At 46.3% G+C, this 20,667-nt stretch overlaps 1 protein-coding gene across 3 annotated transcripts in view; it reads left to right on the top strand.

Annotated features, from left to right (window-relative positions):
- LOC142290860 (beta-1,4-galactosyltransferase 4-like) overlaps nt 1–20,667 on the top strand; it is a 107,510-nt gene that overhangs the window by 35,987 nt on the left and 50,856 nt on the right. For all 3 annotated transcript variants that reach the window (XM_075334904.1, XM_075334906.1, XM_075334905.1), the window contains one exon: nt 16,816–16,942. The gene's annotated coding sequence lies outside the window, so the exon portion shown is untranslated. The remainder of the gene's footprint in view (nt 1–16,815; nt 16,943–20,667) is intronic.

The following is a 20,667-nucleotide window of genomic DNA, read 5'->3' as shown; positions in this document are numbered from 1 at the left end:
ACCCACCCAGGGACTGCTTTTGGACGTCCCAATTGTCTGGGTCTCCCAATGGAGCGACAAAGAAGAAGGGAATTTTGTTTACTTACCGTAAATTCCTTTTCTTCTAGCTCCAATTGGGAGACCCAGCACCCGCCCCTGTTTTTTTGTGTACACATGTTGTTCATGTTGAATGGTTTCAGTTCTCCGATATTCCTTCGGATTGAATTTACTTTAAACCAGTTTATAATTTTTTCCTCCTTCTTGCTTTTGCACCAAAACTGAGGAGCCCATGGGAGCACGGGGGGTGTATAGGCAGAAGGGGAGGGGCTTTACACTTTTAGTGTAATACTTTGTGCGGCCTCCGGAGGCATAGCCTATACACCCAATTGTCTGGGTCTCCCAATTGGAGCTAGAAGAAAAGGAATTTACAGTAAGTAAACAAAATTCCCTTCTTTTCAGGATTGATGTATTCAAAAAAAGTTTCCATTTGTAATCCAGAGCTCTGCTCTTCGGATTATCACCAGATTCAACAGTGTTCACAAAACTGGCCATTGTTGCCTTAACAGCTTTAGGTCTTACATGTCATTCTGTCACGATGACTATGGGCTAACTGGGAACCGGGCTTCTAATCTGTCCCTCAAGATAGATATGCTATCTCTAATCTAGTGATACTCCTGATGGTGGAGATGCCTGAGTCTCTTTCCTGCTCCAGTCTTGATCTGATTACACCTCACTACCTGTGGAAGGCTGCAGTCCGATGAGAGTAGTCGTCAGGCAGGGTCAAACCATTAATAGCAGAACAGGGACAGAATCGACAGACAAGTACATAATCAGAAAACGTAGCAGAGGTCAAATCCGGATCGGGCAGCGAGGTACAAAAACAGCAGGCAGAAGGGTAGTCAGAAAACACGCAGAAGTCAGCACACAGGAATCACAAAACAGAATAGGGCGGAACAGGAGCCAGGAAATCAGAACTATCTCTGGCAGAGGTCAGCAGACAGGAGGGGAACTAAGAAGGGTGTGGTGTCTTCCCATTGGCTGTAGCTAAACGCTGGCAACTTCAGCTGGAAGACACGCCACCCACAGTCAGCCAGTGGTACTGCAGATCCCAAGATAACCCAGCCCAGTGGATGTTCGGAGCCTGCGCCCACCAGTGCCGCTGGCATCGACTCCTCTCCCATCACCAGCACCATCCACGGCAGGAACACGGCGTCGCCTGGCGATCAGAGCAGACGTCGCAGGCACAGACTCCGGTGGCGACGTAACAGAAGGAAGCTACAAAACAGCAGGGGTAAACTCCACAATCATACCAAGCAAAGAGCTCAATTTGAACCAGTAAGTCTGGGACACCACACCTCAGAGACCAACACAGAATAAACTATAGCTGGCATATGTGGAAGGACTCAACCAGCATAAATAGGAGCGGAGCAGATTTGATAGGCCTCTCCACAACATGTGACCAAAGGAGCAAGCATACCAGCAGAGATTAACTCTTGCTAGCCTGCCTATGATTTAGCACACAGCAGATCGATACCAGAGTCTGCCTGTGTTGATCCCAGACACTAGAGAAACCATCGGGCGGAGTGTCAGAATCTGCAATCTGAACAGAGGCCAACGCCGCCATGATAATTTGTGCAAAACTCCATATTTAGATAATCGGTTGTTTTACACCTTTTTTTTCTCCAATAAAACCTCGCTCGCCCCTGTGAAGGACTCTCCATCTTTTTCAGAAACTCTTCAGCTTCCAAGACGTCGTTCCTTAGGCTAAGTTCACATTTCCGCTAAAATCTATCAGTCACAATCCGCTGCTCTTGTAAACAGCGGAATCCGTTTAGCGGATTCTGCTGCTCCCATAGACTTGTATGAGCAGCGGATTGTGACTGATGATGCTGCGTTGCACCCTCCGCCCGACTGATCAGTCGTGGAACGACTGACCGCTGGGCGGGAGGAACGCAGCATGTAACGTTTTTTGAGCAGCGAGATCCGTCGGATTTCGCTGCGCATGCTCTCTGGCTCCCTGCACACGTCACCAGCTTTGGTTGGTTACCCGATATTTACCCTGGTTACGGTGCAAGGAGCCAGCGCTAAGCGGTGTAGGCCCGTAACCAAGGTAAATATCGGGTAACCAAGGTAAACATCGGGTGCTTTGCTGTTACCCGATATTTAGGCTGGTTACGTGTGCAGGGAGGCCGACACTTCCCCGCTCGGCCCCGCCCCCTCCCACACTCCGCACATGTATGTACACACACACACACACACACACACACACACACACCTGTCCCCAGCCATGCAGACAAGCATTGACACCTTCGTCTGGCCCCGCCCCCTGCTTGGCTCCGCCCCCTCCCGCACTTTGCATGTGCACACACACACATACATACATACATACATACATGCACATACACACACTCACTCATACATACACTCACCTGTCCCCAGCCATGCAGACCGCAGCACTTCTACTGACATCCTCAGCGCCTGGCCCCGCCCCCCGCTCGGCTCCGCCCCCTCCCGCACTTTGCATGTGCACACACATACATACACATACACACACTCACTCACACATACACTCACCTGTCCCCAGCCATGCAGACCGCAGCACTTCCACTGACATCCTCAGCACCTGGCCCCGCCCCCCGCTCGGCTCTGCCCCCGAACTCCGCCCCCCGCACACAACGGAATCCGACAAAGAATTCTGTTCTTTGTCATCCGTTGTACAGCGTTGAACAGCGCATCAGTCACATGCGTCAAGCGACGCATGTGACTGATACAAATCAACGGAAATGTGAACTTAGCCTTAGTCTAAACAACAAAGCTTGGTTCTTCTCGAGGAAAAGATTTCTAACGTCAAGAAAGAAGCTGGTCATCTTATTTATCCTTCCTCTGTCTCGTAGAATTCAGCCATCTAAGATCTGGAGCGGTAACTGCTTCCATCAGGGATATGATCACAGCTCATATTTTCAGGATGAGCAGCAGGAAATTAATTCTGCCTGGACTGGGATTTTTTTTAGGTTTACAGAAGAAATAGAAAATCAGCCATTCGGTCCTCTTACTCGCTGGACTTACTTTGGTGAATTAAACATACCAACATTTCCCGAGGGTGATATTTTCAGCGGGTGGAACTATTTGTTATAAGTTCTGGTGCTTCGGTCCAATGTCGGAGGAGCCCATTTATTGTCAAGTTGAAACTCGAAAAGAGGACATGTTACGTCAATAAGGGAGAAGCAAGAAATCTAACCTTGTTATAACAATGAAAGACAATCCTGAAATCTGCCAGATCTTCGGAAGAGTCTGAACCCAGCAAAGTGGACTCTCTCCATGACGTTCTTTCTTTCATAGATTGCAATTTCTTCAAATAGACCCATTACTGATCATTGAAAATTACTTGCGGACTTCATTTTATTTTCTCAGTAAGACCGACTTCAGACGCCTATGATTATTATCGTATACAACAAAACGGACATCTGAATGTGTCCTTAGGCCGTGTAGGGCCACCGACTTAGTGCCCCGCCATGTTGTCTCCTCCCCCTCTGTCCTGTGGCCGTCCACGTGTGCTCATGCTCTCTCTCCCTCCCCGGGACCTATGCATGCCGCACAAGCTCCCCGGGAATGTACTTAGGGCGCGCATGCACACTGGTCTTCCTCTTAAAAGGCTGGCATGCCAATTCCTATATATTTAAGGCACCTTCCCATTAGGAGAGGTGCCTGTGCAATGTCTTTAGTTCAGGGGTCGGGAACCTTTTTGGCTGAGAGAGCCATGAATGCCACATATTTTAAAATGTAATTCCGCAAAAGCCATACTCACCAGGGTTGTGGAGCGGCTCAGAAGGTCCCAGGAGGCAGGGTAGACGATGCTGCGGGCACAGAGGAGGGAGTGTCATGGCTCAAAAAGGTCAGCGATACTGCTACGGGCTCATGAGGTGTCACAGCGGCGGGCGCCATTGATCTGCCGACAGGCTGCTTTGAATCTTGACGAGATCGACTTCAAGAAAATGGCTGCGGCGCGTGCGCAGATCGACGCAATAGGATTCAAGAAATTGGCCACAGAGTCCTATGTTTGCATGCGCCGCCATTTTTTTGAAGTTGATCTCGTTAACTGCGGGAGATTCAAAGCAGCCTGCAGTCCACCGGCTACTATGGGCTCGTCGTAGCGACACCTCACGAGCCCCCCTGCGCCACCACTGCCAGCCCGGTAAGCTATATGCAGTTTGTAAGACGCACTCCAATTTTTTCCCCCAGTTTTGGGGGGAAAAAAGTGCGTCTTACAAACCGGAAAATATGGTAATTATTTATTAAAGATTTGTCTACAAGCCAAATGCGGCCATCAAAGGAGCCACATCTGGCTCGCAAGCCATAGGTTCCCGAACCCTGCCCTAGTTAGTTAGTCTAACCGTCTTCTAGCCGGTTGTTAGATCCCATAGTTCCATTACCTGTGTCTGCTTTCCCATACCTGCTCATCCCTGCCGTGCCCACCATTCCTATCTGTACCCATCTTTCCTGTCTGCCTCAGTCATCCCCGCCTGTACCTGCCTGTTCCTGTGTCCGTACCTGTGTCCGTCTGCTGTCCCGGGACTCCGCTTCCACAGTCCCAGTCACTGCCCTGGGAATAGCACCTGTCGTCAGTATCGCGGCAGACGCTTAGTTAAGCCCCTCCCACTAAATGGTAAGCCCGGGTCCCCCCTTTGGTCCAGTGGGTCCACTCTTGCTTGCCGCTTTAACAACACCTGTGGTGAACATTACAGGCTGACCGTCCTGATGCCCTAGATGTATTGGCCATTTTGAGATCGTCTGTACAACATTTTTGGCAAAAACATGCCTGACTACAAATCTGGTAGCCCTGTTCTGTGCTTGAGGGATATGGTTTACAGCATTGTTACATCTATGGAACGGAGAATTCTGGAATCCTCTTCAGCAAAAAGATTTTCTAGACTAGAAGGTTTCATCCCCATCTTCACAGGCTCCTTTTTTCTTCTTGTAAGATTAATCGATCTAGACAGGAAGATGAGGTCTCATGTAAAATATCGTCAACACCTTTGTTTCCTGAAAGCCTTCTACTAGAGTTTATCAAACGTGTGGAAGAAATATCTCCTTGGCCCAAAGTGCATAATTAGTCGTTACAGATCTATTCATTTGTGCTTGAACTTCTACAAGATGGTTTCCGTAAGGGTCTCAGAACAAAGACCCTTATAGAACATGTAACCAGGGCTGTGGAGTCGGTAAGCCAAACCTTCGACTCCGACTCCTCAAATTCTCTTGCACCGACTCCGACTCCGGCTCCGACTCCGACTCCGGCTCCGACTCCGACTCCTACATATATTGCTTATAGTTAGGTGAAAAATTTATTGTAGTACATGAATATGTGTATGTGAACATCAGACATTTAATAATTTTTATGATACAATAATCAAGATATTTGGATAGAACATAAAATATATTTATTGGAATACAACTTTAGAACACAAAAAACTGTAATAAATTGTAAATATGTAATACACTATGTAATATACAGTAGATTACATATATATCTTGTGTGTGTGTATATACACTGTATATATATATATATTATATATATTACATATTTACAATTTATTAGTTTTTTTGTGTTCTAAAGTTGTATTCCAATAAATATTTTATGTTCTATCCAAATATCTTGATTATTGTATCATAAAAACAATTAAATGTCTGATGTTCACATTGTACTACAATAAATTTTTCACTTAAATATAAGCATTATACTAAATGTTGTTATTTAGTAAAATATTCAGCACATTCTGCATTGCACTCCTGTCCCCAATTTATTATATATTTTAGGAGTCGGAGTCGGTGCATTTTATACCGACTCCGACTCCGACTCCACCAAAATGAGCTCCGACTCCGACTCCACGACTCCGACTCCGACTCCACAGCCCTGCATGTAACTGCTAGTAACTGTTATGAAGGGGAAGTTTTACATTCTCAAGTTCTTGAAGACCCAAAACCCTCAGACTAAAATTCAACCTCCAGTATCCTCTCGAGATCTCTCATCTTGAAAGATTGTCTATCTGAACCTCTACTCTGAGGTTGTCATTATCTGGTTGTCCTGTAAGGATTGGTTCCTTTGTGGTCATCACATCCTCCCAGGTATTAGAAGAGTTACAAGTACTTTTTTTTTTCTCAAACTAGTTCCAGATAATGATCTTCCAAGTTTCCTCAGACACTAACGACAACAGAGTCATTATTATCTGTATTTGTCGTTGTCACTGGGTCCTTCTCCGATATCACACAATCCACAGAGCGAGAGATGAGTGAGCAATCCAAAGTTCCTTTATTCCATGAAATCCAGAAGGGTCATAAAAATAATCCACCACACAGAGGGTAAAAGAGTCCAGGAACACGGGTACAGTTCAGTAAGGGATAAATGTCCAGGTCTGTCTGGGAAGCCTCAGCTTCTCCCACAGAGGATAACTCAGTCACAATCCTCCAGTAGTCCTTTTCCAGGGAAATCAGGGTGTCTCAACAGCTCTCTGCGGTGTTGCCTGTAGCCGCAGCTTCTCCCCCAGAGGATGAATCTTCCTGCTTCTCTTGTAGTTCCCAGCCAGACTGAAGAATCCCCCAGGTAAACAGAGAGTTTAGGTGGATCCCAGACCCCCTCCCCCAGACTTAGGAACAAAAGACCGTCAGGGGGTGATTAAACCTGCAAGCAGGACAATGTACACAAGGAATACAGAATGGACAGAGCAGCACACCTAAAATAGGATCCTACACAAAATTATACACAACCCCCCCATATTCCACCATCACAGTCTTAAATCCATCTAATGAGGAATGTTATTTTCTCAACTTGGATCTCGGCAATACTTTTACAATACGTTTGCTGCGATTCTCAGGCTCTAGGAAGAGCTCTAAGTTTTTTTAAAGTTTTTAACTTGAAAGAACAGCTCATCCTACCAGACCTACAGTTAGGTCCAGAAATCTTTGGACAGTGACACAATTTTCGCGAGTTGGGCTCTGCATGCCACCACATTGGATTTGAAATGAAACCTCTACAACAGAATTCAAGTGCAGATTGTAACGTTTAATTTGAAGGTTTGAAAAAAAATATCTGATAGAAATTGTAGGAATTGTCACATTTCTTTACAAACACTCCACATTTTAGGAGGTCAAAAGTAATTGGACAAATAAACCAAACCCAAACAAAATATTTTTATTTTCAATATTTTGTTGCGAATCCTTTGGAGGCAATCACTGCCTTAAGTCTGGAACCCATGGACATCACCAAACGCTGGGTTTCCTCCTTCTTAATGCTTTGCCAGGCCTTTACAGCCGCAGCCTTCAGGTCTTGCTTGTTTGTGGGTCTTTCCGTCTTAAGTCTGGATTTGAGCAAGTAAAATGCATGCTCAATTGGGTTAAGATCTGGTGATTGACTTGGCCACTGCAGAAGGTTCCACTTTTTTGCACTCATGAACTCCTGGGTAGCTTTGGCTGTATGCTTGGGGTCATTGTCCATCTGTACTATGAAGCGCCGTCCGATCAACTTTGCGGCATTTGGCTGAATCTGGGCTGAAAGTATATCCCGGTACACTTCAGAATTCATCCGGCTACTCTTGTCTGCTGTTATGTCATCAATAAACACAAGTGACCCAGTGCCATTGAAAGCCATGCATGCCCATGCCATCACGTTGCCTCCACCATGTTTTACAGAGGATGTGGTGTGCCTTGGATCATGTGCCGTTCCCTTTCTTCTCCAAACTTTTTTCTTCCCATCATTCTGGTACAGGTTGATCTTTGTCTCATCTGTCCATAGAATACTTTTCCAGAACTGAGCTGGCTTCATGAGGTGTTTTTCAGCAAATTTAACTCTGGCCTGTCTATTTTTGGAATTGATGAATGGTTTGCATCTAGATATGAACCCTTTGTATTTACTTTCATGGAGTCTTCTCTTTACTGTTGACTTAGAGACAGATACACCTACTTCACTGAGAGTGTTCTGGACTTCAGTTGATGTTGTGAACGGGTTCTTCTTCACCAAAGAAAGTATGCGGCGATCATCCACCACTGTTGTCATCCGTGGACGCCCAGGCCTTTTTGAGTTCCCAAGCTCACCAGTCAATTCCTTTTTTCTCAGAATGTACCCGACTGTTGATTTTGCTACTCCAAGCATGTCTGCTATCTCTCTGATGGATTTTTTCTTTTTTTTCAGCCTCAGGATGTTCTGCTTCACCTCAATTGAGAGTTCCTTAGACCGCATGTTGTCTGGTCACAGCAACAGCTTCCAAATGCAAAACCACACACCTGTAATCAACCCCAGACCTTTTAACTACTTCATTGATTACAGGTTAACGAGGGAGACGCCTTCAGAGTTAATTGCAGCCCTTAGAGTCCCTTGTCCAATTACTTTTGGTCCCTTGAAAAAGAGGAGGCTATGCATTACAGAGCTATGATTCCTAAACCCTTTCTCCGATTTGGATGTGAAAACTCTCATATTGCAGCTGGGAGTGTGCACTTTCAGCCCATATTATATATATAATTGTATTTCTGAACATGTTTTTGTAAACGGCTAAAATAACAAAACTTGTGTCACTGTCCAAATATTTCTGGACCTAACTGTACATAACTCTGCATGGATCGGTCACCAGCCGGTATGTGTACAGGTACAGAGTGCAATTAAGTGCATGGAGGGTGCAAACAGATAAATCAAGGGACCAGATTTGGGAGAAAATGTTATATTTGCAAAACAGGAATAGTTGGATAAATGAGGTGATAGGCGAGTCTAAAGAAATGCGTTTTAGTGCATGCTTGAAACTGTGGGTAATGGGAATTAATTGAATTGTCCTGGGTAGTGCATTCTAGACAATTGCCGCAGCTCGTGAGTAGTCTTGGAGGCAGGAGGTTCGTATTATAGAGGATGTCAGTATTAGGTCATTAGCGGAACAGAGGGAATGAGTGGGTGATAGACAGAAATGAAGGAGGAGATGCAGTGCAGAACTGTGGAGAGGACGGGTAGGTGATAAATAAAGATGAGGAAAGAGATGTAGGGTGGTGCAGAACTGTGGAGAGGATTGGTAGGTGATAGACAGAGATGAGGGAGGAGATGTAGGGCAGTGCAGAACAGTGGAAAGACAAATAGGTGATGGATAGAGATGAGGGAGGAGGTGTAGGGAGGTGCAGAACTGTGGAGAGGACGGGTAGGTGATAGATAAAGATGAGGGAGGAGATGTAAGGCGGCACAGAACTGTGGAGAGGACGGGTAGGTGATAGACAGATGATGAAAGAGATGTAGGGCGGTGCAGAACTGTGGAGAGGATGAGTAGGTGATAGACAGAGATGAGGAGGAGATGTAGGGCAGTGCAGAACTGTGGAGAGGATGAGTAGGTGATAGAGTTGAGGGAGGAGGGGTAGGGCAGTGCAGAACTGTGGAGAAGTCTGTGGGTTAGAGAGCAGTTTATATTGGACTCTGTAGTGGATGGGCAACCAGTGCAATGACTGGCACAGGGTGGAGGCATCGCTGTAGTGGCTGGAGAGGAATAGGATCTTGGCTGCCGCATTCAGGATGGATTGAAGAGGAGAAAGTTTAGTAAGAGGGAAACCAATTAGTAGAGAAATGAAACAATCCAGATGAGCATGAATCAGAGCGACAGTAAGAGATTTTGCAGAGTCAGCGTAAGAAAAGGTTGAATTCTAGAGATGTTTTTGAGATGCAGGTGACATGAGTGAGCGAGTGATCAAAAGTAGGGAGTGAAGGAGACATCTGAGTCACATATAACCCCAGGGCAGCGGGCGTGCTGCTGGGGCGTAATGGTAGAACACGGAAATTGTGATATTGGGTTAATGAATGTTAGTAGAGGAAGGAAACACGAGTTCAGTTTTTAACTGATTCAGTTTTAGAGGGAGGACATGATGTTAGAGACAGCGGACAGACAATCAGTGGTATTTTGTAGAAATGCAGGAGTGATGTCAGGTGACGATGTGTATAATTGATGTCATTAGGATAGAGATCGTACTGGAATCCGAATCTGCTGATGGTCTGTACAATAGGGCCAGTGTATAGAGAGAAGAGAAGGGAGCCTAGGACTGAACCCTGAGGAACCTCAACAGTAAGAGGAGGGAGCCTAGGACTGAACCCTGAGGAACCTCAACAGTAAGAGGAGGAAGCCTAGGACTGAACCCTGAGGAACCTGAACAGTAAGAGGAGGGAGCCTAGGACTGAACCCTGAGGAACCTCAACAGTAAGAGGAGGAAGCCTAGGACTGAACCCTGAGGAACCTCAACAGTAAGAGGAGGAAGCCTAGGACTGAACCCTGAGGAACCTCAACAGTAAGAGGAGGGAGCCTAGGATTGGACCCTGAGGAACCCAGGCAGTAAGAGAAGGGAGCCTAGGACTGAACCGTGAGGAACCTCAACAGTAAGAGGAGGGGGCCTAGTACTGAACCCTGAGGAACCTCAATAGTAAGTGGAGGGGACCTAGGAATGAACGCTGAGGAGGAACCCTGACAGTAAGAGGAGGGAGCCTAGGATTGGACCCTGAGGAACCCAGACAGTAAGAGGAGGGAGCCTAGGACTGAACCCTAAGGAACCTCAACAGTAAGGGCTGCTTTACACGCAGCGACATCGCTAGCGATGTCGCTCGTGAAAGCACCCGCCCCCGTCGTTTGTGCGTCACGGGCAAATTGCTGCCCGTGGTGCACAATATCGCTAGGATGCGTAACACGTACTTACCTTTCTAGCAATGACGCTGTGGGCAGCGAACAACCTCTCTTTTAAGGTTGAGGTTCGTGCGCTGTCACAGCGACGTCACACAGCGGCCCGCCAATAGGGGCGGAGACCAGCCGCATTACGACACGCCCACCTCATTGCCGGAGGACGCAGGAACGCTGCTGTTCGTCATTCCCGAGGTGTTACACATAGCGATGTGTGCTGCCTCAGGAACGACGAATAACCTGCGTCCAGCACCAGCAACGATTTTTTGAAAATGAACGATTAGGTGAGTATTTTTGATCGTTAACACTCGCTCGTAGGTGTCACACACAACAACGTCGCTAACGACGCCGGATGTGCGTCATGAATTCCTTGACCCCGACGACATATCGTAAGAGATATCGTTGTGTGTAAAGCCCCCTTTAGAGGAGGGGGTCTAGGAATGAACCCTGACGAGGAACCGTGACAGTAAGAGAAGGGGTCCTAGAACTGAACCCTGAGGAATCCCAAAAGTTAGGGGAAGAGGAGCCGGCAATAGATACGGTCAAAGAGGTAGGAGGAGAACCAGGAGAGAACGGTGTCCTTGAGGCCAATAGAGCGGAGCATAGTGAGGAGGAGCTGGTGAGTGGAGTTGAATGAAGCAGAGAGATCTGGGATCAGCGACGATTAGAATTAGCTGTTAGTAGATCATTAGATACTTTAGTAAGAGCCATTTCAGTAGAGTGTAAGGAGCGGAAACCGGATTGTAGAGGGTCAAGAATAGAGTTGAGCGGATCGGTCATAATCCGGGTCCGGCGGATCCGGATCGGGTTGCCGTCGAAGTCCGGATCCGATCCGGAATCCACGGCCATGTAAATTTCGGGTACTGGTCAGACTCGGATCGGGCGCTCAAACCGTGCGGATCCGGATTTTGCGGATCCGGGTCCGCTCAACACTAGTCAAGAAGAGAATTATCTGAGAGATGGTGGATTATAGGGGAGTGGACCAAGCGATCCAGAAGTGTAGCGGTAACGGGCATATTAGAGACCAGTCTGTAGTTGGCAGTGCGGTGTTGGTTGAGGGATGGGTTTTTTAGTAATTGGTGTATGCTGGCGTGTTTGAAGGAGTAGAGAAACTTACCAGACGAGAGAGACAGGTTAAATATTTTAGTTCTGTGATTGATGACAGCTGGGGAAAGGGACAGAAGGAGATGTGAGGGAATAGGGTCACTGAAGCAGGTAAGGCGAGAAGATGTGAGGAGCCGGGTGACTTACTCTCCTGTGACCGGTTCAAAGAGAGCAAGGGAGCTAGAGGCGAGGGAAGGAAGAGAATAGGAGATAACTGGGAATGGAGTCACACAAACAAACTGCAGGGAACAGCAATATCTCAATAAGGAAGCCTTAACCAAGGAGCTGGGACTCAAGACATCCAGAAATATAGCCAGCACTGAGGCATGCGAGAATAAACAGCCCGTCCCAAAATGTGACCGGGCAAACCAAGCGAGAAACTGCTCACACCCTGAATAGAAGTTACACAGGAAGGCAAAGAATAAGAAAGAAAGACAAGATCCTTCAGCAGATGGACCAACACAAGACAGGCAGTGGTCCCAACCCAGAGGGGACAACCAACAACCAGAGATCACCGGTACAAACATCAAAGTGGAGCCGTGACAAGTGCAAAGGCAGCAAATGCAGCCCACCCAACATATTACACTTATATTCAATCTTGAATCTATTATATTTACACACACTGCCTTCTATGTACAATACTATAATACTGCCCCATGTACAAGAATATAACTACTATAATACTGCCCCATGTACAAGAATATAACTACTATAATACTGCCCCATGTATAAGAATATAACTACTATAATACTGCCCCTATGTACAGGAATATAACTACTATAATACTGCTCCTATGTACAAGAATATAACTACTATAATACTGCTCCTATGTACAAGAATATAACTACTATAATACTGCCCCCTATGTACAAGAATATAGCTACTATAATACTGCCACCTATGTACAGGAATATAACTGCTATAATACTGCCCCCTATGTACAAGAATATAACTACTATAATACTGCCCCTATGTACAGGAATATAACTACTATAATACTGCCCCCTATGTACAAGAATATAACTACTATAATAGTGTCCCCTGTGTACAAGAATATAATTACTATAATACTGCCCCTATGTACAAGAATATAACTACTATAATACTGCCCCTATGTACAGGAATATAACTGCTATAATACTGCCCCCTATGTACAAGAATATAACTACTATAATACTTCCCCTATGTACAGGAATATAACTACTATAATACTGCCCCCTATGTACAAGAATATAACTACTATAATACTGCCCCTATATACAAGAATATAACTGCTATAATACTGCCCCTATGTACAAGAATATAGCTACTACAATACTGCCCCTATGTACAAGAATATAACTACTATAATACTGCCCCTATGTACAGGAATATAACTGCTATAATACTGCCCCCTATGTACAAGAATATAACTACTATAATACTTCCCCTATGTACAGGAATATAACTACTATAATACTGCCCCCTATGTACAAGAATATAACTACTATAATACTGCCCCTATATACAAGAATATAACTGCTATAATACTGCCCCTATGTACAAGAATATAGCTACTACAATACTGTCCCTGTGTACAAGAATATAACTACTATAATACTGCCCCTATGTACAAGAATATAGCTACTACAATACTGCCCCTATGTACAAGAATATAACTGCTATAATACTGCCCCCTATGTACAAGAATATAACTACTATAATACTGCCCCTATGTACAAGAATATAACTACTATAATACTGCCCCTATATACAAGAATATAACTACTATAATACTGCCCCTATGTACAAGAATATAACTGCTATAATACTGCCCCTATGTACAACAATATAACTACTATAATACTGCTCCCTATGTACAAGAATATAACTACTATAATACTGCCCCTATGTGCAAGAATATAACTACTATAATACTGCTCCCTATGTACAAGAATATAACTACTATAATACTGCCCCTATGTACAAGAATATAACTACTATAATACTGCCCCTATGTACAAGAATATAACTACTATAATACTGCCCCTATGTACAAGAATATAACTACTATAATATTGCCCCTATGTACAAGAATATAACTACTATAATACTGCCTCTATGTACAAGAATATAACTACTATAATACTGCCCCTATGTACAAGAATATAACTACTATAATACTGCCCCTATGTACAAGAATATAACTACTATAATACTGCTCCTATGTACAAGAATATAACTACTATAATACTGCTCCTATGTACAAGAATATAACTACTATAATACTGCTCCTATGTACAAGAATATAACTACTATAATACTGCTCCTATGTACAAGAATATAACTACTATAATACTGCCCCTATGTACAAGAATATAACTACTATAATACTGCCCCTATGTACAAGAATATAACTACTATAATACTGCTCCTATGTACAAGAATATAACTACTATAATACTGCTCCTATGTACAAGAATATAACTACTATAATACTGCTCCTATGTACAAGAATATAACTACTATAATACTGCTCCTATATACAAGAATATAACTACTATAATACTGCTCCTATGTACAAGAATATAACTACTATAATACTGTCCCCTATGTACAGGAATATAACTACTATAATACTGCCCCTATGTACAAGAATATAACTACTATAATACTGCCCCTATGTACAGGAATATAACTACTACAATACTGCCCCTATGTACAGCATAGTTGTCATTACACTTATGGTGTGCGGGGCAGGTTTACGCTTGCTCCTGTCACTAGTGGACGGTGCTGTTGGCTGCAGCTTTTGTTGATGCTCTGAGTTTTCTTTCTGTGATTCTTCAGTTGGATGGAAACGTCTCCAGGGCTAATTACACACTGACAAGTCCGGGCGTGGAGTAACTAGTTTATTTTGGCAGTGGCAGAATTGACTTTCAGAGCATGACCTCATAGCACAGAGCTCAGGAGAGTATTTTCAGGAACGTGTGAGTGCCCTGCGGGCGTTGTGTACAGTGTATATGCTATGTCAGGCTGAGAATGGGGGAATAACCCGTGCCTGACCGGAGGGGGCTCTGCTGTGCAGGTATCAGGGAATCGGTGTCATCAGGCTTCATTGCTGTTCTATCACCTACAGACTACAGAACTGCATCAGCCACCGAAAAGGTCTGCGGATGACGCTCTGTTATGGGGGATCTGTGGATGACGCTCTGTTATGGGGGATCTGTGGATGATGCTCTGTTATGGGGGATCTGCGGATGACGCTCTGTTATGGGGGATCTGTGGATGACGCTCTGTTATGGGGGATCTGTGGATGATGCTCTGTTATGGGGGATCTGTGATGACGCTCTGTTATGGGGGATCTGCGGATGACGCTCTGTTATGGGGGATCTGTGGAGGACGCTCTGTTATGGGGGATCTGTGGATGACGCTCTGTTATAGGGGATCTGTGGATGACGCTCTGTTATGGGGGATCTGTGGTTGACGCTCTGTTATGGGGGATCTGTGGAGGGCGCTCTGTTATGGGGGCTCTGTGGATGATGCTCTATTATGGGGGATCTGTGGATGACGCTCTGTTATGGGGGATCTGTGGATGACGCTCTGTTATGGGGGATCTGTGGATGATGCTCTGTTATGAGGGATCTGTGGATGACGCTCTGTTATGGGGGATCTGTGGATGATGCTCTGTTATGGGGAATCTGTGGATGACGCTCTGTTATGGGGGATCTGTGGATGACGCTCTGTTATGGGGGATCTGTGGATGACGCTGTGTTATGGGAGATCTGTGGATGACGCTCTGTTATAGGAGATCTGTGGATGACGCTCTGTTATGGGGATCTGTGGATGACGCTCTGTTATGGGGGATCTGTGGATGACGCTCTGTTATGGGGGATCTGTGGATGACGCTCTGTTATAGGGGATCTGTGGATGACGCTCTGTTTTGGGGGATCTGTGGATAACGCTCTGTTATGGGGGATCTGTGGATGATGCTCTGTTATGGGGGATCTGTGGATCACGCTCTGTTATAGGGGATCTGTGGATGACGCTCTGTTTTGGGGGATCTGTGGATGACGCTCTGTTATGGGGGATATGTGGATGACGCTCTGTTATGGGGATCTGTGGATGACGCTCTGTTATGGGGGATCTGTGGATGACGCTCTGTTATGGGGGATCTGTGGATGACGCTCTGTTATGGGGGATCTGTGGATCACGCTCTGTTATAGGGGATCTGTGGATGACGCTCTGTTTTGGGGGATCTGTGGATGACGCTCTGTTATGGGGGATCTGTGGATGATGCTCTGTTATGGGGGATCTGTGGATGACGCTCTGTAATGGGGGATCTGTGGAGGACGCTCTGTTATTGTGGATGACGCTCTGTTTTGGGGGATCTGTGGATGACGCTCTGTTATGGGGGATATGTGGATGACGCTCTGTTTTGGGGGATCTGTGGATGACGCTCTGTATGGGGGATATGTGGATGACGCTCTGTTATGGGGATCTGTGGATGACGCTCTGTTATGGGGGATCTGTGGATGACGCTCTGTTATGGGGGATCTGTGGATCACGCTCTGTTATAGGGGATCTGTGGATGACGCTCTGTTTTGGGGGATCTGTGGATGACGCTCTGTTATGGGGGATCTGTGGATGATGCTCTGTTATGGGGGATCTGTGGATGACGCTCTGTAATGGGGGATCTGTGGAGGACGCTCTGTTATGGGGATCGGTGGATGACGCTGTTATGGGTGATATGTGGATGATGCTCTGTAATGGGGGATCTCTGGAGGATGCTCTGTTATGGGGGACCTATTTATTTTGATGTACCCCCTTTCAATCTCAGTGTGTGATCACTTGTGATCTGCATTCACTTCCCCCATCCCAGAGCCAGCCGCTCTTTCTCTCTGCCAGCCTCAGGGCCCCCCCCGGCCATTGTGCCTGTCTGATGAAGCAGTGATCCGAGCCAGCGCCTGTCCGGGGCAGCCTGCCACATGGCACAGGAGCGGCATTGTGGGTCTGGGAGGAGGGGCGGCCATCGTCACTCGCAGCCCCAGTCAACTTGTGTCTCTTGTGTCTCCTCAGAGATGGTGAACAGTTATCTCCGGACGGGCAGGAGTCAGGACAGAGGCCGGATTGTCACAGAGAGGCGTCCATCATCGCCCGTCCGAAACTGAGGAAGAAGAGTCTTCTGGGGCGAGATGACGGAACGGTGAGGACCGCACATCATATCACATTACTTACTGTATATACTGTATACTCTGCTGTACGTGCACCTACTGTGTGTATCACTTTAAGAGCGACCTACCTGTGGCGCCATCATCTGAGCCCCTCCGGACCCTCCTGTCTGAAGAGCTGACACTCTATACGGAGGATGATAGTATATCGGTGGAGCGCGGGCGGCGGTGACCTTGGTGTTGTGTGGCACAAAGTCACCGGGAGCCGGCGATACATGAAAACGGACAGTTGAGCGCGTGCATGGCCGCGGGGTACATGTGTGAGTATATACGTGTATACACCCCTATATACAGTGATGTGTGCACAGGTAAGGGTACGCAGGTGTTAATATTTACGCTGTAATTTTTTGCACCGCTTTTCTCCTTTAAACTTGATACATTTGTCGGAAAGATGTCATCTGCTCGCACTGAACCCCGAACGATTATTTTTTCCTCCTTTTTAAAATTCCTTTAAGTTTGTGGCTTTAACGAGAGAAAATATGGAAAAGTTCACGGGGTATGAATACTTTTTCAAGGCAACATGCGTCCTGGCAGTGTCATGTGGAAAAATGGCTCCAGGGACAATTTGGAGGAATGGGCGCACCACTGGTTCCATGATCAAATCAACGTAATGCTGAGATATTGGGGCATCGGGAATGAAGACTACGGGGGTCTTGCTCTGCACCATGATGGCTTTCGAGACCAGAAGTGTGAGAGCAATGGAGGCCGGTAGCCAGACCACCTGACTCAATGGCCCAATGTCTCTCAGACGCCTTGACTGGAGGCATGAGAGCAATGGAGACCGGTAGCCAGAACACTGACTCAATGGCCCAATGTCTTGCAGACGCCTTGACCGGAGGCGTGGAGAGCAATGGAGGCCGGTAGCCAGAACACTGACTCAAATGGTCCAATATCTTGCAGACGTCTTGACCGGAGACGTGAGAGCAATGGAGACCGGTAGCCAGACCACTGACTCAATGGCCCATGACTTGCAGAGGCCTTGACCAGAGGCGTGAGAGCAATGGAGACCGGTAGCCAGACCACTGACTCAATGACCCAATGACTTGCAGAGGCCTTGACCAGAGGCGTGAGAGCAATGGAGACCTGGTAGCCCAGACCACTGACTCAATGACCCAATGACTTGCAGAGGCCTTGACCAGAGGCGTGAGAGCAATGGAGACCGGTAGCCAGACCACTGACTCAATGACCCAATGACTTGCAGAGGCCTGACCAGAGGCGTGAGAGTAATGGAAACCGGTAGCCAGACCACTGACTCAATGGCCCAATGACTTGCAGACACCTTGACCAATGGCAATGAGAGCAATGGAGACCAGTAGCCATACCACTGACTTAATGGTCCAAGGCCTTGCAGACGTCTTGACCGGAGGAGGTGGAGAGCAATGGGAGACCGGTAGCCAGACCACTGACTCAATGGTCCAATGACTTGCAGACACCTTGACCAATAGCGTGAGAGCAATGGAGACCGGTAGCCAAACCACTGACTCAATGGTCCAATGACTTGCAGACGCCTTGACCGGAGGCGTGAGAGCAATGGAGTCCAGAAGCCAGACCACTGACTCGATGGCCCAATGTCTTGCAGATGCCTTCTGGTGGTTTGTGTAGAGTCTGACGTCTTCCGCTCAGCGTGTGACGTCCAATTTCACTTGCAGAATGGATCAACCGTGGATCCAGTGCGGCGGCCAATTCTTCAAGTGTGAACATGACACTGCCAGGCCGCAAGGTGCTGGAGATACTGTAAGCCGCCTGCGTGGCTAAACTTGCTCCCGTGCTGCAGCGTCTCCTGACTTGTCTCCATCGAGGACATCATTGGGTGGTAATTACACAGGAGTTGCCAGCAGAGGATCTTGATGATTTGCCCAAGTGCATTCAGTAGCAGAACCTTCCTCAGATGACCATTAATAACCTCAGTGATGGCAGCTGAGGCCATAAGTATCATGGGTGACAGTCCTGTGGTGTCTGACAATAGAAGGTCACGGTGATTGGCCTGCACAAATGCTCCTTGACTATCTATTATTCCCTGCTGTCAGTATCCAGTGTACTAGGTAGCTCCTCTGCTGCATTCTCATCCTTTCCCTTTAGGACCTGCCAGAGCTCCTTTTCCCCCTCAGTTGCTAATCATCTGTATTTCCCCTTTGGTTTAAATACTCCTTGCCTTCATTGGACTGGTGATATTTTCTGTTCATTCAAGCCTTGGTTGCAAGCAGGTGGCTTGTACTCCTCTGTGGTATTGTTGCTGAAAACCTTGCTGAACGTCTACCTCAGTCTTCTGTAGATAAGTAGTTCATGTATTGTATAGTGTCTTCTATAGTGTTTAATGGGGTTGATGAAGAGCTCATCCTATCCTTTCCCTATTTAGGGTCCCAGCACTAGGGATATCTAGGGTCAGGTATCCAGCTCGGCGCATAGGTGAGGAACCTATCTAGGGTGGTGAGGGACCCCAAGGACCAGCGGTAGGTTTGGTCAGGGGTCACCATCTCCCCTTTCCCCTAGACACAGGGATTCCCTTCCCTTTCACCGTTCGCTTGATCCTTCCCCGTACCTAGCGGGACGGTAAGTGCCGGATTTCTGCACGTGGAGCTCAAACTCCAGACTTAATAAATCAACAAGTTTCAAAATGATTTGTTTCCATTATTCAGTCATTTGCAGATCAGTGACGTCTCTGTCCTGTGATTTGCACAACGTTGTCCTCCTTGGTGTTACAATTTTAATATTGAAGAATGTATCTACGGCATATATACATATATATATATATATATTAGTCATGGCCAAAAGTGTTGGCACCCTTGAAATTGTTCCAGAAAATGAATTGTTTCTCCCAGAAAAATCTATGCATGGTTTGTTTTGGAACAACAAAAAAAAAAAGAAGGAAAAGACAAATTGGACATAATTTCACATAAAACTCCAAAACTGGTCCAGACAAAATTGTTGCCCCCCTCAATTTGATTGCGCACCCTTTACCCTTTAGAATAAATAACTGCAATCAGTCGCTTCCTATCCCCGACCACAAGCTTCTTCCTCCTCTCACCTGGAATCTCGGACTCTGCTTTATACACGTCTCCAGGTCTCTCATATCTGAAGGTGTCTTCTCTCCTCTCCTCTCCTCTCTTCTCTTCTCTTCTCCTCTTCTCTTCTCTCCTCTTCTCTCCTCTTCTCTTATTTCCTCTTCTCTTATTTCCTCTTCTCTTCCCTCTTCTCTTCCTCTTCTCTCCTCTCCTCTTCCTCTTCTCCTCTTCTCTTCTCTTCTCATCTTCTCTTCTCTCTTCTCTTCTCCTCTTCTCTTCTCCTCTTCTCCTCTTCTCTTCTCTTCCTCCTCTTCTCTTCTCTTCTCCTCTTCTCTTCTTCTCTTCTCTTCTCTTCTCCTCTTCTCTTCTCTTCTCTCCTCTTCTCTCCTCTTCTCTTATTTCCTCTTCTCTTCCTCTTCTCTTCCTCTTCTCTTCCTCTCCTCTCCTCTTCCTCTTCTCCTCTTCTCTTCTCTTCTCATCTTCTCTTCTCCTCTTCTCTTCTCCTCTTCTCCTCTTCTCTTCTCCTCTTCTCTTCTCTTCTCCTCTTTTCTTCTCCTCTTCTCTTCTCCTCTTCTCCTCTTCTCTTCTCTCTCTTTCTCCTCTTCTCTTCTCCTCTTCTCTTCTCCTCTTCTCTTCTCCTCTTCTCTTCTCTTCTCTTCTTCTCTTCTTCTCTTCTCTTCTCTTCTCTTCTCCTCTTC

This window comes from Anomaloglossus baeobatrachus, chromosome 2 (assembly GCF_048569485.1).
Source record: "Anomaloglossus baeobatrachus isolate aAnoBae1 chromosome 2, aAnoBae1.hap1, whole genome shotgun sequence".
NCBI lineage: Eukaryota > Metazoa > Chordata > Amphibia > Anura > Aromobatidae > Anomaloglossus > Anomaloglossus baeobatrachus.
Note: the sequence above shows the minus strand (reverse complement) of the source record. Positions and strands in the feature narration are given on the sequence as shown.